Raw genomic sequence first — 18,756 nt, forward strand, 5'->3', positions numbered from 1 at the left:
CAACCTGTGCGCATTCGCACAGACGAAGGTCAGTGGCTAGGTAGCCTTTAACTACATATACGAAGACAGTAACTTGTTCTCTAAAGAACAGTTACTGTTGATGACCGTGCAGCTTTTCCCTGGAATAAATGATGACTAACTGAAAACCTCAGCTGCCGACAGATGTTGTTGATATACCTCGACGTAGACAGCTGAAAATGTTTGCCCCGACCGGGACTCGAACCCGGGATCTCCTGCTTACATGGCAGACGCTCTACCCAGCTGAGCCACGGGAAGCGTGCAAGGGATAAGTCCCTGCAGTCGCGCTATTCATCTGTGTCCTCGGTGGCTGAGATGGATAGAGCGTCTGCCATGAAAGCAGGAGATCCCGGGTTCGAGTCCCGGTCGGGGCACACATTTTCAGCTGTCTACATCAAGGTATATCAACAACACCTGTCGGCAGCTGAGGTTTTCAGTTAGTCATCATTTATTCCAGGGAAAAGCTGCACGGTCATCAACAGTAACTGTTCTTTCGAGAACAAGTTACTGTCTTCGTATATATAAAACCGATCTTCCGTTAAACTGGCAACTGCTCACATGTCATTGACGGTGACATCCAAGTGTCTTTCCTCTTCTGTTACTCTTGAGCGTCAATGTGGTGGATAAAATACAAATATAATTTTCAAAATTATCACAAAACCCATTAATTAAATCGTCATCTTGTTTATAACTAGAAAGTTGGATGCATTCTCACGCCATGCTCATTTAATATTTCTAGGAAAGCTTTAAAAGTCACATAAGGGTTAACGTGGTCACTGAATACATGCCTCTAATTACATTCGTCTTACTTGAAAAAAAAACAATTACATTAGCATTATCTGTAACTAACTGTCGCTAAATTAGGTAATAGCAGTCTACACCATAAAGAGAACCCATAAAAAATTATGCATTCATATGTTCCTGCTTATGAAAAGCAACGTCCTCAAATATTGAAATTGAGAACGGTAGCTAGTCATTAAGGATTTTAAATAGTTTGCCCTCGAAAACGTGAAATATCTAATGTCATTCAAGAAATTTAGACACGTAAGGGACGATCAAAAATATTCCTTTCCAGTGTCACTCTAACCCTTTGCCAACATGACGGTGCTCATTTACTCACATTGGAGTCGCACTAAATTGCATGTACGCTGCAGTAACGGCCTCAAACGCGAAATTCTTGATCGCCTCTCATACATGCTGTCTCATAAATGTCGCGATAAACTTCGAAGGGTTGGACAGAGTGTCTTGAGGAACAAATCGCGCATAGGAACACGTTTTCCAAACACGTCATCAGATATCACTATGTAAGTAGGCTGTTTACGTTTTTATGTTGGTAAGGCCACGTAGCCCTCTATATGGAAATCACTGACTGCGCTGTGTGAAGGCTGTGGTGGGTTTGCATTGTTGGAATATATGCTATTGTAGTGTTGGGCAGTTGGCTGTTAATAGCGCGTAGCGTTGCGCAGTTGGAGGTGAGCCGCCAGCAGTGGTGGATGTGGCGAGAGAAATGGCGGAGTTTTGACAGCGGATGATCTGGACGTGTGTCCATCAGAGACAGTAAATTTGTAAGACTGGATGTCATGAGCTGCTATATATATATATATATATATATATATATATATATATATATATATATATATATATATATTATGACTTTTGAACACTATTAACGTAAATACATTGTTTGTTCTCTATCAAAATCTTTCATTTGCTAACTATGCCTATCAGTAGTTAGTGCCCTCAGTAGTTTGAATCTTTTATTTAGCTGGCAGTAGCGGCTGTCGCTGTATTGCAGTAGTTCGAGTAACGAAGATTTTTGTGAGGTAAGTGATTCGTGAAAGGTATAGGGTATTGTTAGTCAGGGCCATAGTTTTGTAGGGATTATTGAAAATCAGATTGCGTTGCGCTAAAAATATTGTGTGTCAGTTTAGTGTTGATCAGAAAAAGTAAAGAGAGAAATGTTTGAGTACGTTCAGTTCTGCTCAGCTGTTTGAAGATCAAATAATGTAAGAGGTTTATCAGCACAGTAATTCATTAAATTCTTCTAAGGGGACGTTTCATAACTACAGAGAGATTTGGAGTTAAAGGCCCCGGCGCCTGTCACTAAGCCACCTATTCAGCAACAAACGTGACTTTGTATGCTGACAGACCGTAGACGAAACGTCTCTCAATGTTGTCTGTTACTCAGTAATTGCGACCGATTGCCAGAGGAGAAGATGGAACTAACTGCTGGTTAGAAATGGCTTGCCTGCTATGGATGCGATGTTCTGTTGTCTCGGTGGATGAGGGTTTTCGACAAGGCTTTCCATTCGCAGCTTATTTTTCTCCTGGAAACCTCTAAAATCCGCAATGTCTATCGGTAAACATGGGAAAAATAAACTGCAGATATAAACCCGTGTCCGAAACAGTCATCTCCCAAGGCAACAGAGCATCGCATTCATAGGAGAAAAGGCCTGTTTTCGTAGGAACTCCATCTCATTCACTGGCGACCGTGGAAATTAGTCGCAATTACTGAAAGACAAAAAACATTGGAAGACTTTCCGCCTACGGTTCATCTAGTCTTGGCTTGACTCACATTATACTCAATGAATTTATAGAAACATTCTATCATTACTATTGTTACTCATTCTCTCAGTGATGACTTAGGCACATTCATAGTTTTTCATTCTCTACACATGAATTCATCATTCACTCTTACTTACAACGATTATTTTTACAAAAATAAGTCATTCATGCTTTTGTAGGTGTATACACGTTAAGATATGGCGAACATAAAAAAAGCTTGAAAATTCATCACCATACAGTAACATGCATGATACAAGACATACATAGAACTCAATATATATTGCGAGCTTACATCCCATAGATGTTCGGGCTCACATGCGGTTCCTCTTCGTCGAAATGTCTTGGCTCGCCGGCCGGTGTGGCCGTGCGGTTCTAAGCGCTTCAGTTTGGAACCACGTGACCGCTACGGTCGCAGGTTCGAATCCTGCATCAGGCATGGATGTGTGTGATGTCCTTAGGTTAGTTCAGTTTAAGTAGTTGTAAGTTCTACGGGACTGATGACCTCAGAAGTTGAGCCCCATAGTGCTCAGAGCCATTTTGTCTTGGCTCAAACTCGTCTCAGGGTTGAGCCGCACGTGTCGCATTACACTCCCTAAATTAGACACTTGTGACCCTTCGGTTAAATTGTCTGGCTGATGGCACTCCGCACTCCGTCGTCAGGCCACGAGTGGCCTGCTGGGACCATTCGACCGCCGTGTCATCCTCAGTGGAGGTTGCTGATAGGAGGGCCGTGGGGTCAGCACACCGCTCTCCCGGTCGTTATGATGGTATTCTTGACCGAAGCCGCTACTATTCGGTCCAGTAGCTCCTCAATTGCTTCACGAGGCTGAGTGCACCCCGAAAAATGGCAACAGTGCATGGCGGCCTGGATGGTCGCCCATCCAAGTACCGACCACAGCGCTTAACTTCGGTGATCTCATGGGAACCGGTGTATCCACTGCGGCAAGGCCGTTGCCCTGGCTGATGGGAAGTTTGCGAAACTGTGTGAAGTTAATATGACATATATAATATTAGGAACTAAAGTAACGGCCCATAAATGATGTAGGCCACACAGTTGCTATTTGATTAGAATAATGTTTATTCAGAAAGCAAACTAATAGCGAAAGTGGTCGTAGTTAGAACTACTATTACAGTCGAGCGCATATCCATTTGACACAGTTCAGTCATTCACAATCTCATCGTGAATTTTAAGTTCAGTACTCCACCTCGTTAACTTCGCGAAAAGTTAAAGTTCACACGAGACGCGCGGCTGCTCACCGCTCAGAGACTAAGTCCCACGATACCACATAACACAAAATTTTCTAAGTCGTTTCACTTTCTAGCTGCCTAAAGACCGACTGTCCGCTTTCGCGTCACAATCCGAACTGAACCCTTTGGTGTCTCCAGCCGAAATGTCCGCTTTCGCATTGCACCAGACCTGCCCTCTGCCCGTCCCCGGCCACGTGTCTCGCTTGCCGAATCTCGTCGCTCACCTGACTAGGGCAGTTCCCTTTCTTGAAGCCATCCATCTGATTGGCTACAGCCTATTCTACACTATTTTACATTTTAACGTATTTAAATAACCAAAGCTTGACCACTTTCACGTTCTAAATAAAGTAACAATAACATCCATTACGTAATAAACGTTAAATTGTTTTACATAAAACCAATTCAATTTCCTTCTTAGCTTTGAATGCCACGGCCAGCAGCCTTGCACAAATGTGCTTTCTGATAAATAAATAAAGAAGAAAAATTACTATTATGCACTAAACCTTACGACAAATATTATATTACCTAACGATTCAATAAGGTGTCATGCTGTCATCGTTCAATGTGTTTTGTGTGGAGGAAATGATGATCTGATGCTTAAATGTGAATACTGATAATTTAAATTTACTATACCCTTTAAACAAAAAAAGTTAGAGTTGATATTTACAACGTTTGTCATTTTAATGATGCGCTTCTGTATGAAATGTCGATCGTTAAGATCGACAAAAGCGTTCAGATTTTAGCATTTAGGTCTTTGTTACAAAACCTGTTAATTTCACTTTAACAGTGAATCCTAAACTATTATAAATATGATCAATATTCATGTTTTATTGGGATCACCATGAAAATTTATGGAGGATGGCAGATTAAAATTACTGGGGCTTGATTCCCTGCATTACTACAGAATTATATAGTTTTCATAAATGTTTCCCTTTATGGCCGATCTTTAACACTGCTATGTCTCCTTCACCACAAAGGGCTTCTACTGAGTTTGACGTAGGTTCTCGCCTGTCTCACTCACACACTACAGCGCTTAGGCCTCAATAAACAATAGATGCCTGTGAGTTTCCCCATGTCGCGGTGAATCTGCGCTCTTTGTGGCACGAGGTTCTGGACGACAGGGTTACGTTCACAATTCCTGTAGGCTAACTCTTTCGGCCATATACTTAAATTACAGAGAAATGCTCATTAACTCAAAATATACAGCAACATACTTGGCACAAAACAGTGCAACTTACATAATAGAAAATATAAATAAAACTCAAGATGACTATAGCAACAAACTTGGAAAAAATAATGAAAAACTCAAAACGTATATAAAAATGCAAAATTCAATTTTTCATGTAAAAATCACACTTGTGTTACTATGCATAAAATCGTGAACACATATGTAATTAATCATAAAACTGGTGTAATATAACATTAACTAAACTGTAATACAAAACTGGAAGAGTCAAATATTACAACATATGTGTGTTCTCCGGCTAAGATCATATTTAAAGAAGTTAAAAAACAAAATTTCAGTTACGTCTTACGAGACTTCACTTGTTTTATAATTAAGATCTACAGGATGCTCTCTGTTATTCAACAATGCAGCCGGCCGGAGTGGCCGGGCGGTTCTAGGCGCTACAGTCTGGAACCGAGCGACCGCTACGGTCGCAGGTTCGAATCCTGCCTCGGGCATGGATGTGTGTGATGTCCTTGGGTTAGTTAGGTTTAATTAGCTCTAAATTCTATGCGACTGATGACCTCAGAAGTTAAGTCGCATAGTGCTCAGAGCCATTTTTTTGAACAATGCAGCATACTGTCCGCGAAAGAAATCATACGGAATATTTTCATAGGTTGAGGCACTAATCAAGTTTGTCACACAAGACTGGCCAAACCACTGGTTTGATACGAGAGATACGGCATTAGTTTCCGTATTGAATGTTCATAGTAATGAGTATGCTTTGTTGTGAGACACTGACTTTAGTTTGACAAGAAGGTGAACTATATGCAATGTAAGTGTGTCTTCAACATAAAGTTTCTCCCCTTTGTCTTTGGTGCACACACATAAAAAGTCATAATTACAGTTTTTCATAGTACTGGTGGCCATAACCCATCCTACAAAATCTTGTAGTTCTTGATATAAGCAAAACTCTTAATTTCAGTTTTTCTTCAGGTACATGTCTCTTCCTTCCTGGATAGCATCAAAAGATACATCAAAATTGAGTAATTCTTTTTTTTGCCACTCTCCCTACATTTTGGCTCAAATGGTTCAAATGGCTCTGAGCACTATGGGACTTAACATCTGAGGTCATCAGTCCCCCAGAACTTAGAACTGAAAAGATACTCCCAAACCCACCCATCAAAACCTATAAGGTATTTCCCGTTGACCTAGAATCATGAAACTAAGCACAATGGATGATTTCACAGTACAAGTAAAGGGGAAAAAATCCGAAAATTGTTAATTTTAAATTATATTTCACGAAAAAATGTTTTTCTTGTCATTTGTTATCCGTCGTCAAAATTGAAATTAAAAAATTTTGTAGTTCCTCATTCAGGCTGACTGGGTCGCAATGGTAAAAATTAAATATCGGGCAAAGAATGACTTTATTGCTCATGTGAAGCGTTTCAGAAACGCAATATCTAAGTGCAGAAATCTTGCCTGGGTATCTGATAATGGATAAATTCCGAAACGTGTCATTCATTTCCTGGTGCTTGACTTTATCATTGCAACCCAGTCAGTCTGAATGGAGAATAATAATTATTATAGTAACGGTCGCCTGTCTCCTGCATGACTTTACTTATGTTACTGGAAGTAAAACATTCAAGAAAGTCTTGGAACCCTTGGGAGAGATATTTGGTCAGTATCAGTGTCGATAACGGACAAAAATGGCACCTGACCTTTTTTTAATATTACTCAATTACTTTATCACTTTTTATGCTTCATTACCGTTAATTTTTATGTAACTTTTTATTCTTTCAAAGGTTTATCTTTATACATTTAATTTACATTAGTTCTTTTACAAATTATTATTATCCATTATTGTTAATTCTCGTTCTTTCCAAGATTCGTATCTCCATTTCATCAATGTCGCGCTTGTTAACTTGCAGTCCTCTTACAAAAATTTTCCAAACTCATTTTTTTTATATAGAATGACTGTTTTCTCAATATTCTTTTGGCTGAGAGCTCAGGTGTGATTTGTTAGTGATTCATTACTTTCATTTGGTTAGTTGTTCACATACACGACTGGCTAGCCCAGAGATTTCTACCGATACTCGTGGATGTCACACAGTTAGCTGTCACTGAGGCCACCCTACACATTGTACTATCTGTATTACACATCTTCTGTTCCCGTCATTCGTTATTTATACGCCAATAAGTTAAATCCTCCGTATGTCCAGCACCTTCCATCTTATGAAATCGTTTTATATCTTATGCTATGGGGTCCTCTACATTATGTCTATCGCTAATCTGAAACATAAATACAAGCATAATAGGATTCTTGACTTATAAATTAAAATTTCGAAGACAAAATCTTACTTTACCCATTGTTTACTTCTGTGGCTCGTTACTTTATCGTTTTTTTATGTGTGTGTGTAGTGTGGACTGAAGAGATCATCCTTGATGACTTATTCTTCTAGGATGGGATGTAAGGATAAAAGGAAACACTTTATTTATTACGCATTCAGATAGGCTTGGGCACGCAATGGGTCCTTTAGCCTAATGTCGTTGGTGATGTCTATCTCCTGTGGAGGGTGAAATGTGTCAAGGCTGTTATGTGTGACTGCTTCCTCGTGTTATGACAGATTGCCTATGGGGGGTGAAACGTTATTGACTTCGGTACGCGATACGTGTGCCATCTTGCAGGGTTTACCGTTCCTGCCGACTGTAATTGTCGAACTTCGTCCCTAAGGGCATCGATCTTGTCAAAAACTCGTAGAGCCTTGTCACGGACCTTCTCTTGTATGGCGGTCTCGTGGAGTGCGGTGCGGATGTCGACGTTTCTTGTCCACCATGGAGCTCCTGTGATCCATCGATAGCAAATGTTTTGCAGCGCTTGGAGTTTGTTGTAGTTGGAGACGCACGTAGTTCCCCACGAGGTGGAGCCATACAACATTGTGGGTTCCACCGTTGCCTTATAAAACTGGAGTTTAGTCTTAGGGTTGAGATCCTTACTCTTCAGGAACGGAATCAACGACCTGGTCATCTTCTGGGCTGCCGTCTTCTTGTCGTCAATATGCTGCGTAAAGAGTAATTTTTTGTCAAGGTAGACACCGAGATACTTCACTCCCGGCGACCGTGGGATAAATTGGTCAGCTATTTGGAGTCTGTCGTTGAGAACTGGTTTCCTCCGTGTGAACAGAACGGCTGCCGTCTTCGTCGGGTTGATCGTTATCTTATTGTGCAGCGCCCAGCGTTCCATTACAGCAAGTTGCTGTTGCATCCTAGCGATGAGCTGGTCCAAGTGTCGTCCAGTTGTCAGAAAGGCCGTATCGTCCGCATAAAAACTCGCCGTAACAAGGGGGACTGTAGGGATGTCATTTATATACAAGTTGAAAAGTAGAGGCGAAATGACAGAGCCCTGCGGTATTCCTGCGGAGATCAGTTTCATTTCGGAGTTTTTATCGTCGACTCGGACATACAGTTTCCTGTCCTGCAGAAATCTGTCTATGAGTCTAATGTAACAATCCGCAATAGGGGTAGTGCGATGCAGTTTGACGATAAGGTTGGGCCGCCACACCTTATCGTAAGCTTTTTCGATGTCAAGGAAGACACCAATCGTGAAGTGCTGCTTGTTGTATCCTTCTTGTATCCGTTCGGTGATCCGTAGAAGTTGAAGTTCGGCAGATAACTTGTCCTTGAAACCGAATTGTTCGGGTCGTATAACATCATGCGCTGTAAGCGTGTCATGGAGCCTCTTCAACAGCACTCTCTCGAGCACCTTGCCAAGGGTCGGCAAGAGGCTAATTGGCCGGTAACTGTTGGGTTCTGCTGGGTGTTTACCTGGCTTGGGTATTGGAACTACTCGAGCCGTCTTCCATGCCGTAGGAAAATATCCCTGCAGAAGGCAGCTGTTGAGAATCCGGATAAGGAGCACACTTGGCTTCCTGGGCAACTGTTTCAAATCGGTGTTGCTTATGGAGTCGTTGCCCGGCGCATTATTCCGAGTCTTCCGGATAATTTTACGGATCTCTGCTGGTGTGGTGAGTTGTGGGCGGCTCTGCACAGGTGCAGCACGAAGAGCAGTCCATTATGCTGTAACGACGGCTTCCTGTTCCTGCAGGCGGACGTCGTTCACGGGGGTCGCTGGTGTAGACATCTGTTCTTGGTAAGTCGTAGCATACAGCTCCGCCTGGGCGAGTTCGTCATAGAGGAGGCCATCTGGTCCTCTGATGGCTCGTTTAGGTGGCCGCTGGTGTCGTATGTTCTTGACTACCTGCCATTCGTTCTTGTTTCGAAGTAAGAATTCATCCATCTTATCTTCCCAGACCTGCTGTCGCCACTCGGCCACTCTCCTGTGCAGTTCTCGTGTTAAGACGTGTGTTTCTCGTCGATCGATCGGGTTTCTATAGCGGAGCCAACGTCGCCTCCTCCTGTTTCTCTGTGTCTTCAGTTCTTGGAGTAGAGGCGCGAACTCGTCGAAAGCTACTACAGGGTAGACCGTGTGAGTAGTTGCCCTCCGTTTGGCTACCTTTATCTTCTGCGTCAAAGTTTGTACCGCGATGTCGATGGCTTCCGGTGTTGAAACGTCCTGCGTCGGGCAGATATTGTTGTCAAGATATGTCCGAAATTGACCCCAGTTCAGAGTTTGTGAGGTTGGGGGCGGAAGGTTGGCCGTTGCGTTTTCCACCAGACTGATAACAGGTCGGTGGTCAGACGAAAGATCGTCGACGGTGCGGAGCTGGAGGCTCGTCTCAATATTTTTGATGACAGCAATATCTAGGACGTCTGCTTCTTGCCGATCGACGTAAGGAATCCGTGTGGGCTCTCGTGGGCCATGGACTGTGATGCCCAGTTCTTCTTCCATGGCAATCAAAGTTCGTCCACGAGGGTTCGTACGCCGGGAATTCCACGCGACGTGCTTGCTGTTAAGGTCACCTCCTAGGAAGATTTTGTCAAAATTGGTGAAGATACTCCGTAGGTCGTCTGGCTCTAGGTTTTTACCGGGGCTGTTGTACGCCGCAATGAAAGTGATGTTGCCTGCGGTCGATCGAACCGTTACCGCTGTTGCCTCCAGATGTTGGAGGTGAGGTAGTGTTTCATGATGGTGCCGCAGTTCCCTTTTAAGCAGAACTGCGGTCCCTCCACCTCGTTGGCCTTGTCTGTCCGTTCTATAGACGTACATGTTACGAAATCTGAGCTCAGTTGTTGGACGAAGGTGCGTCTCCGATACAAGTGCGATGTCGATTTTGTGACGTTGTAAAAATTCAGTGAATTCTGTTTTCTTGTGTTTCCTTCCGTTGGCATTCCATATACAGATTTTCAGGTTTCTCGTGGTCCCAGGGCGATCCATCTTAAGGTGTTCCAAAGGCCTTGAATACACTTTCGATTGAAGAAAGTATCTCCACTAGTTGTTGCTGCACGGCGGTGAGAAGTTTCGCGACATCAGAGAGCGCTGGAGCTATAGATTGCATCAAATGAGCTGGTGAGACGTAGGTTTCCGGTTCCGGTCGGCGTGGTGACGCTGCGTGGGCGTATGAATATTGCTGGCGGTGCTGTCGAGGTGGAAGTGCTTCAGGAGGAGGCTGTGTTACTGGCTGCCGTGTCGCCGCCGGCTGTTCTTGTGGCGGTTGCTGTCGGTGGGGCGGAGGGTGTGGCGTCAGGTTGGAGTTCCGTATTACACGAGTCCTCCGTTGAGAGGGCTACGGGGAAGACCGTTGTGTGTATTTCCTGTGAAGTTCCTGATACTTCTGGCAGCCACACCACGTGGCAGGATGGTCCTTTTCACAGTTAGCACATTTCGGCGGAGCCCCTCGGGGATGAGTACATGCTGAAGATCGGTGTTGCCCTCCACATCGAACGCAGCGAGCAGGCAAGCTGCAATAATTAGCTCTATGTTCGAATCGCTGGCAGTGGCGACATTGAACAGGTCCTTCTTGTCTGTTGTAGGTTTCAATAACGACTTTAGTATATAGAAGGTATTTGATGTCGTAAATCTTGTAGTTTTCCTTTTGGGCTGGCAACGTGACACAGTAAGCATCTTGAGGTCGTAATTCCTTCGTCTTGTCGTCTCGATTTTTAAACTGGTGGACGTTGATGACAGGGAAACCCTTCTCTATCAGTGCGTCTTTCAGTTCTTCCTCCGTAACTTCGGCAGGTAGACGTTTGACAACCACTTTGAGGTCCTTGTCCTCCGCGGCCTGATGTGTAAAAAAGTGGATGTCATTCGACACAAAGAAATTGATGGCCCGCCGTTGATCTTCATTGGAGTCAAAGTGATATTTGATCCTGTCTCGTTGGTAGATGGCCTTAAGACTGCCGTCAATATTCGCTTTCAGCGCCTTGTTGAGTTCCAAGTAGTTCTTGGTATGGTAAATAGTAACGGGCGGGACTTTGCTTAGTAAGTTCCGGCCAGAGCCATCTGTCCCCTCTTTATCTGCTTCGAGATTGACATCACTCGTCTGGTCCATACGTTCTGGGGCATCTGTAGTATCTTCCGCCGCAATAGCCGCATAACGGTTGGAAGTTTTCAGTTCTTCTGGACATTGTCGCTTCCGAGAGTTGTTCTGCTTAGGAGAAGCGTTGAGTCGTTTTCTTTGGCAAACTAGTGTAAAATCGCCCTCTCCGTCGGTGGGCTGCATGGTCCAAACTTCTTCAGAGGAGACTCCCTCCATTTCGTCGTCGTCGTCGTCTGGTGGAGAAAATTGTTCCACGTCGTCTACTTGTTCTTCATGCTGTGAAGGAGGAACTGTACTAGTGTGGTTGTCGTATACTTGCTGACTTTGCAGAATCATGTGTTGTATTTCACGTCTCAGTCCCCGTTGTTGCCGATCGTTCTGTGTTAGCTGATGTCTCTCGTCAGAGGGGTTTGACGTATGTTGTCCTCCGCTCTGCATTCGCGTATCGCTCGTCGTGGTCCCGTCCTCATTATGTTGCCTGTCAGAATCCGTTGTCGTTGCAGGGGTCGTCGCCGTTGTATCCGTCCTGTTGGGAGCGGCCGCCGGGACGGCCGGCGGGGCAGGCCCCACCGACCGGCCAGCGGCCGGCCCCGGCGCGACCGAGCCGGCTGGCTCGGACGCGCGCGTTCCGTTGTCCGCACACATCGGCATCGCGCGCTCAACTGCTTTATGTGTATGTTCACACTGGCGGCCGGGCCGCGGCGGCATGGAGAGCAGGGCAGTGCAGCGCCGGAGACATACAGAATGTTTAATATTTCCGGCGTGATCCGGCGGGTGGCGCAAGCCGCTGTACTACGCCTCAGCTGCCGCAGTACACGCGTCACACGTTCCCGTCTGCCTTTATAAGAAGTGTCACCGCACAAGTGCATGAGTTTTTTTTTCTCTCTCATTTAAGAAGAAGGTCTATAATCAGTGAGGGAAAATTACAGCTATTGTAATGATACATGCAAAGTTACTTAGTCCACCTACATTTACATAGTTCGTCTATTTTCATCTGTAACAACACTGAACTAAAGGGCTATTTTTCTTTACTCATTTTTATTATTATTCAAATTAAAATGGTGAAATTCAAACGAAACGCCATAGATACAGTTACAAAAAAAAGTTGAGAAACTTGACAAAATCAGGTCAAGCGGTCCAGGTGAAAGTCCATCGAAAAGTAATTCCACTTGGACTTAGTTTCATCGCAGTTCCTTAAAAGCTATCTTCATTCCCAGAGCTATGCACAGTTCCTTGTCAGTGAAAACAGAGCCAGTCAGCCAAATAGCATTATCTCAAGAAATTTCACTTCTCACTGTCTGCCTCCTTAGCTGAGTTTGACTGCCATGCAGGGTTCGATTGCCGGCTGGATTGGAGATTTCCTCCGTTCGGGGTCTAGGTGGTGTGTTTTCCTCATCATTATTTCATCGTCATCGACATGTAGATAGTTCAGTGTGGCGTTAACTGAAAAAACTTGTACCTCGGCAGCCGAGGTTCCTCAGTTGACTCCTGGCCATCAATGTCACGAGTATTTCATTTCATTTCTCCTATGAAAGTGTGTCACAGGACAAAAAAGATCATTCTGGGAGGTTTGTCGAAGAACCATCGTCACTGCCAACTACCACATCATCAATGAAAAGAAAAAGAAAGAACAGTAGGAAAAGTACTTAATTTTTGCGACTTCAAACGTACAAAATACGTTTTATGATTGCACGATAGGATACTACTGAAGATGAAGACACTGAGTACTTCTTGATGTCTCTCAGGTTTTGAATGTTCTGTAACACATACCAAAATATATTATACTTCTGTAATATCAATAAAATTTTTCAGGTAAGTTTTTATGTAAAGTAAAAAAACACTCTGAATGCCAGCGGCCGGCCCCGGCGCGACCGAGCCGGCTGGCTCGGACGCGCGCGTTCCGTTGTCCGCACTCATTGGCATCGCGCGCTCAACTGCTTTATGTGTATGTTCACACTGGCGGCCGGGCCGCGGCGGCATGGAGAGCAGGGCAATGCAGCGCCGGAGACATACAGAATGTTTAATATTTCCGGCGTGATCCGGCGGGTGGCGCAAGCAGCTGTACTACGCCTCAGCTGCCGCAGTACACGCGTCACACGTCTCCCGTCTGCCTTTATAAGAAGTGTCACCGCACAAGTGCATGAGTTTTTTTTCTCTCTCATTTAAGAAGAAGGTCTATAATCAGTGAGGGAAAATTACAGCTATTGTAATGATACATGCAAAGTTACTTAGTCCACCTACATTTACATAGTTCGTCTATTTTCATCTGTAACAACACTGAACTAAAGGGCTATTTTTCTTTACTCATTTTTATTATTATTCAAATTAAAATGGTGAAATTCAAACGAAACGCCATAGATACAGTTACAAAAAAAAGTTGAGAAACTTGACAAAATCAGGTCAAGCGGTCCAGGTGAAAGTCCATCGAAAAGTAATTCCACTTGGACTTAGTTTCATCGCAGTTCCTTAAAAGCTATCTTCATTCCCAGAGCTATGCACAGTTCCTTGTCAGTGAGAACAGAGCCAGTCAGCCAAATAGCATTATCTCAAGAAATTTCACTTCTCACTGTCTGCCTCCTTAGCTGAGTTTGACTGCCATGCAGTGTTCGATTTCCGGCTGGATTGGAGATTTCCTCCGTTCGGGGTCTAGGTGGTGTGTTTTCCTCATCATTATTTCATCGTCATCGACATGTAGGTAGTTCAGTGTGGCGTTAACGGAAAAAACTTGTACCTCGGCAGCCGAAGTTCCTCAGTTGAGGACTCCTGGCCATCAATGTCACGAGTATTTCATTTCATTTCTCCTATGAAAGTGTGTCACAAGACAAAAAAGATCATTCTGGGAGGTTTGTCGAAGAACCATCGTCACTGCCAACTACCACATCATCAATGAAAAGAAAAAGAAAGAACAGTAGGAAAAATATTTAATTTTTGCGACTTCAAACGTACAAAATACGTTTTATGATTGCACGATAGGATACTGCTGAAGATGAAGACACTGAGTACTTCTTGATGTCTCTCAGGTTTTGAATGTTCTGTAACACATACCAAAATATATTGTACTTCTGTAATATCAATAAAATTTTTCAGGTAAGTTTTTATGTAAAGTAAAAAAAAACACTCTGAATGTCTATCGCTATACATGGAATGACTCCATAAGCTCCTGTTTCTTCTGTACATAAAAACTCGATGAGTCACTGAGCTGTCAAAACAATATCAATTAAATACTCATGTCATTGTTCTCTACGATATTACGGAGTGACTGGCGATGAAAAACTGATAGCTTCACTTTTGTTATGTACGATCTTGTGTGTCACCTAGCCATTGCAGATCCGTCCGCTAGGTGGCAAAAGGAAAAATAAACAACAAAGACGCGCATACCTGCATTGATCGACAGAAATTAGTTCACCCGCCCTGCAGTGTTTGACGTTTCGCTAAACCTTATTCTTTTTGTTAACCATCTCCAATGAACTCGATATCAACAGGGCATTGAAACCTAAGCTTACTTCTTTCTTTATGTTGAAAACATAAATCGAAACTTCTTAGGTATGGATATAAAATGTAATTATTTACAACTTCCTGTGGTAGCCCGACGTCGGTACTGACGTACTTATTTTAGTAGCTCACTCTCAGATCAGAGGTGTCGCGGTGTTTTGAGGTCATAAGTTTCTTGGTGTACGAGTGGCTGTTTACACGAGTGAAACGGCCACGCGGTCAAGCTGAAATTTTTCAGGTATCTGGTACTGAAGACAGTACAGAAAGACTCAGATGTCAGCATAAAGGAGGTAAATACGGCGATGACAGTGAAATGAGACTCTGGGTTCGCTTAGTGGTCTGCTTTTTATTGCTTCTTCACGTGTTAGTAATGAACATGCAGAAGAGCACAGGCACTGGTTTGTAAAAACATAGACGAGACTTCCTAAATTATCTAAACAATTACAAGAAAAAAGGCCACCCCGTCCTGTAACGTTGTTAAGACTGGGGCATACATAGTAATGTATGGTACTACAAACCACGAACCACGTTAGAGCCAGACTCCATTGCTGCCGTCAATCCCTTAGGTTCAAGTACTCGTCACAATGTAAGTGACACACAGGCTAATGTGCTATGGAACCAATAATTCTTGCCGAGGGGTACATGAAGTTAATTGAGGCAGACTGTTCATATGCATAGTATCTGCTCTAGGCTCGTTCATCCGAACCCGCTGTCGTTCGCTGGAACTCTCGAACTCTCCGAACTCTAGCTTGGCGTTTGAGGGCCTCTATATACTGCGTTTGAGGCTGTTTTCTTATAAATGATACGTGATTCCGTTACTTTTTACCTGCAATTCGCAATCAGTGAGTGTGGAATCAGTAGTTTCCTAATGCATCTGACCCCTTAATGGACTTACGAAACCGGCTTGTATGTCTCTACATACGTTACAAGGATTACAGCTAATATTCATGCTTACATGATTTTTCTCTTTCTTGTGGCAACCTTTCATGATCCTGTCATTACATTGTCGTATTATACCCTCACAAATACGCAACTGAATATTTCGGAAATGAACATCTTGTGCGTTATTCAACTCAGGCGCAGAAAGATTTATAAATGCAATTGTGTTTTGTGGCTTCTGCCGCTTTTCGTCTCCAATTAGGGGGCAATTATGAAAAATGTTGCAAGCTTTCAATGTAGCTCATTCACAGAAAAGTCTCTGGTTAATTTATTCGTATCTTCGACCTCCAAATACGAGATGCACATTTTACTAATTGTAGGATCCGACAACAAGTAGTTGCTTGCCTTTTATATTCTCAAGTGTCGCCCATTGTAAAACAATAACCAGTGTAGTCACCGAGGGAAAGTATATTTCGAGTTTTCTGGACACGAATCAATAAAATAACAAGAGAGAGACACAACAGGCCTGAATTGGTAGTTAGTATTTCATTTTTTTCTATCCTGCAGTGTCTCACAACGACTACACAACACGCGCAAACTCCGTTGGCTTGCGATCACGGCATTGATGCCACTCAATAACTGGCGTTAACTTGGGAAAGGAGACAGATATCAGTGTCACTAAGATTTCAAAAACTTATTTGTATTTCTAATTATATTTCACTATCAGTAAAGTGTGGTCTGAAATGCATGTAACAGTAAGCTACCAGTTATCAAACTTTTCTCTACAAGATTTGTAAATCAAGTGCACGTGTTTGACAATAGCGTTATTTTACAATGATTGTTCCGAATTATGAAATGGTAAATGGTTTATTAAGAGTACAAAAATCAGATTTTTAACGGCATACTTTCTTCACAATCGATTGAGAAACTTAACGGAACTAAAAAATCACACAAAATGAAAATTAGGCGTTTCATTTTTTCACAAGGAAAGTAGAGGTTTTAAGGACAAAAAAAGTTCATAAAGTGTGGAGTTGAGGTATATACCGCCAAGAGTTTTTACAGCGAGAGAATCTTCGCTCTTTTCCAGCCCAGTGTGAAGTGTGAACACTCAGGACACCACCCAGTTCCGGCTAGATGTAAGCGGTACTAGTACATGCCACTCTCACACGCCCCTCAGCGCAGGGCGAACACACCCTTAATTGGAACCGTATTTGGCATCTGCAATGATTCGTGGTCTGTACATCTTTTACTAAAAATCCTTGTTTAACTTACTCCATCATTCAGCCTTGTTTGTGTCAAATTCACTGTTTTGTCATCTCTTACTCTTTTTCTTCGTCATGGCTTTCCTTGTAAAGTTCAGCTATCTGTTTTGTCAACAGCTCACGGAGATACAGAAGAATTATCACATCATACTCTCACTAAACTATCAAATACGTAAATCGGTGTACTGTTTTACACATCAATTATCCTCATATCACAGTGTCCCTACAAGTCAGCCAGGTTCTCGAAGAACAGCGTTCCTTCACGTCTAATATCCTCAAAACTCTCGTCAATTTATTACTACCTACCATCAGCAATGTAATCTCAAACTATCAATCTACGTGGTTCCTTGCTCATTGCTGCTTCGCATCTGGTGAAAATAAAAGATCCTCAAATACGATGCATATCTTCATCATTGGGCAACAACAGTCAATGACCTGTTTAACGTTTCTCTTCTCATTGCCTCGCACTACCATCCTCACTTCTGATGACATTTGAAATTGTTCCACGCAAAAAAGCTCTGTTTTAAAACCTATTATTACATCTTCTTACAACATACCTTAGTCTTAATGTCTTGGACACTGGACTCGCATTCGGGAGGACGACGGTTCAATCCCGCGTCCGGCCATCCTGATTAAGGTTTTCCGTGATTTCCCTAAATCGCTCCAGGCAAATGCTGGGATGGTTCCTTTGAAAGGGCACGGTCGGTTTCCTTCCCCGTCCTTCCCTAATCCGATGAGACCGATGACCTCGCAGTTTGGTCTCTTCCCCCAAAGAACCCAACCCAACCCTCTTATTGTCTTGGCTCTTTTCATGTCGTATTCTTCTCATTCTGTAAATATAATGACATCGCAAATGTAGTTTCCAGTTGATATGTGACTTGCACAATTTTCTGCACATGGTAAGGTCCACAAACACGTAAAGCAATAATTTGCTGCTTAAATGTTGATTCTACTTTGATCGCTTCCTTGGTCGTAATAAAACTTTACCGCCGACAATCAGCTTCATCTCTCTTGTCGGTCCATTCCGATTTTCCTTCTTCTCCTCCGATTTTGCGCTTGTCTTCCGTTATGCGAATTTCAGAATTTTCGTGTGGTGTTTACGTCTAATTAGTGGGTGATGTCAGCCGTCTTGATGCATGTTAAGAGTTTCTCGACTCCCATCCTGGGCGTCCTTGGCGAGGGAAACAGGAGTGATTGCAAAGTCTAGCGACATTGGAGATGGTTAGACACAAACACGAGTGTGAACAAAACAGTTTTTTTTCTTAATCCGTGTGATTTGGATCATTATATACGTGCACCCTCGTTTCTGGTGCGGCTTCACATTGTCTTCCGACATTTCCTCTCAATGCGGCTGGTAAAGTAGGCGTAGCAAATAGCCTGCAATGTATGTTGCTCGAGAGACAGCGTTCTGAGCTTGGCGTTGTTGACACACTGAACGCTGAGTCACCAGGGACAGTCACGGACCTCGGGTCGTAGCAGGTGGCCGGCGTCGAGGCAGAGAAAGCATGTGACGTGGCACATAGCTGTGTTCTAGTGACTCGACGGCAATCAGTGCCGCCCAGGGGGATGAACCTTGGACTATAGGCTAAGAAGCTGCATTGGGAGACACCGATTCCCCAGTATCACGGAGTTCGGTGCCTGTTCATGCCCCAGATCCAGACGCGGTGGCACGTACGTTGGCGAACGG

At 43.4% G+C, this 18,756-nt stretch overlaps 1 non-coding gene across 1 annotated transcript; it reads right to left on the minus strand.

The window, feature by feature from the left end:
- Window positions 1-202: 202 nt before the first annotated feature.
- Trnat-ugu (transfer RNA threonine (anticodon UGU)) lies at window positions 203-277 on the minus strand. Its single transcript has one exon. It is a non-coding gene; the product is annotated as a tRNA-Thr (tRNA).
- Window positions 278-18,756: the final 18,479 nt, after the last annotated feature.

The sequence above is a fragment of the Schistocerca cancellata genome, chromosome 4 (assembly GCF_023864275.1).
Source record: "Schistocerca cancellata isolate TAMUIC-IGC-003103 chromosome 4, iqSchCanc2.1, whole genome shotgun sequence".
NCBI classification, from domain to species: Eukaryota; Metazoa; Arthropoda; class Insecta; order Orthoptera; family Acrididae; genus Schistocerca; species Schistocerca cancellata.